Consider the following 5,153-nt stretch of genomic DNA (forward strand, 5'->3'; position numbering starts at 1 on the left):
TTCCAGATTGTCTTTTTGGTTCATTCTTTCCAATGTGTCAAGTAATCTTTTAGTTTTCTGATGATTGGTGGGGTCTAATTGTGTTGCTGCCCTGGGCTCTGTGGCCCCAGGACCAGCTTGCTTAGGGGGTCTTCTCGAGTAAATATCTCTGTAGGTGATAGCTTTGTTATGGAATGTTTGGGAATCGCTTCCTTTTAGGTCTCTTTTCTGGATTTTGATAATTTGTGGTTATCGTACTAATATAATATATATATATTTTTCTCTCACGCCCCGTCTCTCTCCTCTCGCCCGTCTCTCTTTCTCTCTCTCTCCCCCGTCTCTCTCTCTCTCTCTCCTCTTCTCTCTCTCTCTCTCTCTCTCTCTCTCCTCTCTGCTCTCTCTCTCTCTTCTCTCTCTCTCTCTCTCTCTCTCTCTCTCTCTCTCTCTCTCTCTCTCTCTCTTCTCTGCCCAGATAAGGGCGTGGTTTGCCAGATGTACTACTTACTGTAGCATAACTGTAACGTTCTAATGAGGTCTGCTCTTCTCTCTCTTGGCCTTTTGGCATGCTGAGCTGAACTAACTGGTCATTGATATTCATATCGGGTTTCTGCTGGACCAAGGTGATGATGTCCTGCTTAACGACCCCAACATTATAATCAGGTCCTACTCACTGTATGGTTCCAGACCAAACGGTTGCCGTGGCAACAACCAGTCTACCCACACAACGTTGTATCACTGTGGAACATTTATGACTGGATGAACTGTAGATCAAGTGTCTATCCATGATATTCCTTGTTGGAAAAAATTGGAGGATAGTGACCCTTTGTTACGTGAACACTTACAGAAATAGACTTAAAAAACATTTGAATGTCAATCAATGGAAATAAATGACCCTTTCACCAGATAAGGTCAAGGGTTCGTTGATCTTTCTGTCTGAACAGTGAGGATGAATAGTGTCTGAGTTCAACAGTGGGTGGAATGAGAGGAGAAGGAATGGAGAAAGTGAACAGGAATGGAGGAAGGGAGAGGGAAATGGAGGAGTACACTGAATGTTACCGTGAGTTAGCTGAATGTTGACATAGATGGAGTCTATAATTCTACTGCTGATGAATATACTGCCAGAGGCTAGTGTTGTTTAGAAGGATGTCCTTGATACATTTGTCCATGACACAAACACAAGGTACATTTTATTGTGACACAGCCTTAGGGCCAATCCAGAGAACAGGATGTGATGTAAATACAAATGTGGATATCTACAGTATCTTCAGAAAGTATTCACACCACTTGGTTTTTTACACGTTTTGTTGTGTTACAGCCTGCTTTTAAAATGGATTACATTGAGAATTTGTGTCACTTATATTCACCCAGTTCCCCATAATGTCAAAGTGGAATTTTGTTTGTTGAAAATGTTCGATATAATACAAATGAATAGCTGAAATATCTTGAGTCGATAAGTATTTAACCCTTTTTAAGCCTAAATAAGTTCAAGAGTAAAAAAAAAGTATGTGCTTAACAAGTCACATAATAAGTTGCATGGACTCATTCTGTGTTCAATAATAGTGGTTAACATGATTTTTGAATGACTACCCCATCTCGGTACCTCACACCTACAATTATCTGTAAGGTCCCGCAATCGAGTAGTGAATTTTAAGCACAGATTCAACCACAAAGAGCTGGAAGRTTTTTCAGTGCCTCGCAAAGAACGGCACCGATTGGGAGATGTGAAAAAAAACTGACGCTGAATATCCCTTTGAGCAAGTTATGAATTAGGCTTTGTAGGGTGTATCAATACACCCAGTCACTACAAAGATACAGGCGTCCTTCTTGCTATTCTTGCTATGTAACAACTGTGAAGAAAAGAAAGAGAAGTGCCTTGTATGTCAAGTGTGAGTTTAATGGTTGTGATGTAAGAAAAGTGAGGGTGGATCAACAACATTTAAGTTACTCCACAATACTAACCTAAATGACAGAGTAAACAGAAGGAAGCTTGTGCAGAATACAAATATTCCAAAACATGCATCCTGTTTGCAACAAGGAACTTAAGTAATACTGCAAAAATAATAAATTTGTGTCCTGAATACAAAGCGTTATGTTGGGGGCAAATCCAACAAAGCACATCACTGAGTGGCGCTCTCCATATTTCCAAGCATGGTGGAGTCTGCATCCTAGAGGGAAACCTGGTTCAGTCTGCTTTCCAACAGACACTGGGAGACAAATTCACCTTTCAGCAGGACAATAACCTAAAACACAAGGCCAAATCTACAAGGCCAAATCTTGCTAATCAAGACAACATTGAATGTTCCTGAGTGGCCTAGTTACAGTTTTGAGTTAAATCGACTTGAAAATCTATGGCAAGACTTGAAAATGGCTTTCTAGAAATGATCAACAACCACCTTGATAGGGCTTGAATATATTTAAACAAATAATAATTGGCATATATTTTACAATCCAGATGGACAATGCTCTTAGAGACTTACCTCAAAAGACTGACACCTGTAATCACAGCCAATGGTGATTCTAACGTGTATTTTCTCAGGGGGGTGAATACTTATCTAATCAAGATATACTTTATTACTATTTTATTTTCCATTCATTTTTTATAATGTTAGAATTTTTCATCTACTTTGACAGAGTATTTTGTTTAGATTGTTTACCAAAAATGACAATTAAATCCATTTTAATCGCACTTTGTAACACAACAAAGTGTGGGATAAGTAAAGAGGTGTGAATACTTTCAGAAGGCACTGTATTTCTATTTCATATTATATTATTTCTGTGGGTCTGCTGGCTCAAATAGTATTTGAGGAATCTGCAAGAAATGTGGACAAATCATTTCTAGCATTTGGATAAAATACCCAATATGGCAAGAATAGACTTTACCTGATGTTTCACAGTATTTTCCTGTCCTGTGGTATTCTGGGGTTACGGAAGTGGAAATTATGTCATGCTCGATTTCTCTCAGCCAGTGAAAAGGCAATTTAAGTGGGCACACATTTCTTAAAATAATTTGTAATGCTTTTCCAGCTCCTTCGACTTGTTTTCTCAGTCTGATGAGGTTGTGTTGGCTCTGATTCAGAAGAAGAAAAAACATTATTCCTTCTACTTTTTCTCTGTGTAAATTAAACACTATCACAATGACAGGGTGGATTATTTTCCCTCAAAATAAGTTTTGTGACCCAAGGATATCCTATCTGTTTTTACCTTGTTTAAACCTCCATTTTCTTCTTGCAGGCTCCAGTGAGCTGGCAAAAGAGAGGGGGGATTGTATTTGTGTGATTTGCCTTTTCAAAGCTGCCTGTTTCCTTTGGCACAGCCACAGAGTGCTTTTCTCTCTACTTATTAACTGCCTTCTGGGTCTCCTAACTTGGAGCCCTGTTTCACCAACTTTAACGATCTCCTTTTTCATCAACATGATTTGGTTTCCAGAGGTTACAGTGTGCTGGGGGCCTCAGGGCCTCTCTGTATCGCCAGGGTTCCTTCCTGCTGGTGGAATTTCAACGCTCTGTCAATACATTGGGTATTTAACAATGCTATTTCAACACTTTTCACTGTTGAAAATGGAGGCAGGAGTTTCCACTCAAGTGTGGTTTCAGTAATGTTATTACGCTATTATAAACAGTGAATATTTGAAGCTTTATGAGTTGTTACTTACAGGATGGTTGGAACTCAGCCAGCCAGTAGAATGGAGTTTGTAGTTACAAGCTGATGAAACTTGCTGTTCCATGACCATGTGTACGATGTAATGCGTAGAGGACATACCAGCAAACAGGCATGAACTCTCCCCACAGATGTTCCTCTGCACAGTCACAGTCACAAGCACAAAGCCAGAGAGACATGCACCGTGTATATGTCAACATGTCAGCTATTCCGATTAGAACCAGATGCAAAGTACAAGCTGTTTCCACAAAGAACCTTCTGTTCACTGGAGACATCCAGATGAAGGATATCAGATAACAAGACTAGAACACACAAACCAACTCCCAACTTCAGAAAACAAACCAACTACAATAATCCTTACATCTGTGACTGGTTACATTTACATAGCCATCCGTCTTTGATATGAGGCATTGAGGCACAAAGCAGTTTGATTTGACCAGAAGGAGCGGAAAATATTTCTATCAGTCTCAGTCTCAGCTCTGCTTTCTAAACAAGGCCAATTAGGATGACGAATGACTTGCACCTTGGCAAGCATCCCACGAGAGGGTGAATCTACAACTGGGATAAGAACACAAACAAACAAAAACACAGACAGACTGGCAAAGAACTGGAATGATTCAGCTTTGTAATCCCCCTTCAGTTTATCATCTCCGACACAATGTTCAATTTGAGGAGATTTCTAGCAGGGGGTTTAATGTATAATGGATGACKGCTGAATGGAAGCAGTGTGTTATGGGATGATTGAGGGGAGAAGGAGAGAAGCAATGCTTCTGCTGATTGCCTCTTATTGAGCACAGCTGCCTCTGGGACAGTAGTGAAGAGGCACTCTGCTGTGCTCCAACCAAAAGTACCCCCTCGGGGTCCTGCCGCCCCTTGCCCATACAACCCAGTCCCACCCCATGTGGAAGCATCACCCAATCCCCATACACACCCACCAGTCCCGTGCCATCACTCCATACCCAGTTCCCCAAACATCCAGGGTATAACCCATGGGACCACGAACCCATCCCCATACACCCTCACCCAGTCCCATGGTATTCCCTCTGAATTCCCAAGGTTCATGTATGGAACCTGAAGTGAATCAAAATGGAACAATGTCTTCTCCCACATTCACAATCTACTCTATTGGCTATATATGGAGTGTGAAAATGAATTCATTTATCTTGCCACATTGTTCCATTGTGCTCAATTATGCTATGACCCTCATCTTGGTGCACCGGTATAATGTTCTCACATATACCATTAATTCATGACATCTAAACAGACAGAAGATCCAATATAGCATAACGTAGCTGAGAGTACTTTATAAATCTGTTAAGAAAACTCATTAATATGCACATACCCTGAGGACAGAATTAAGATATCATTATCTTTTTTTGTGAGTCTATATTTATAAATTAATTTCCCCTAGGTCAAACGCAGCCTTGGGGCTCTCTAATTTGTTTCCTCTGTTGTAAATCAGGATGATAATTATGTTGAATGGCAGCAAAATTCATCATAATTTTTTAGGACTTGTA

Source organism: Salvelinus sp. IW2-2015, linkage group LG20 (assembly GCF_002910315.2).
Source record: "Salvelinus sp. IW2-2015 linkage group LG20, ASM291031v2, whole genome shotgun sequence".
NCBI lineage: Eukaryota > Metazoa > Chordata > Actinopteri > Salmoniformes > Salmonidae > Salvelinus > Salvelinus sp. IW2-2015.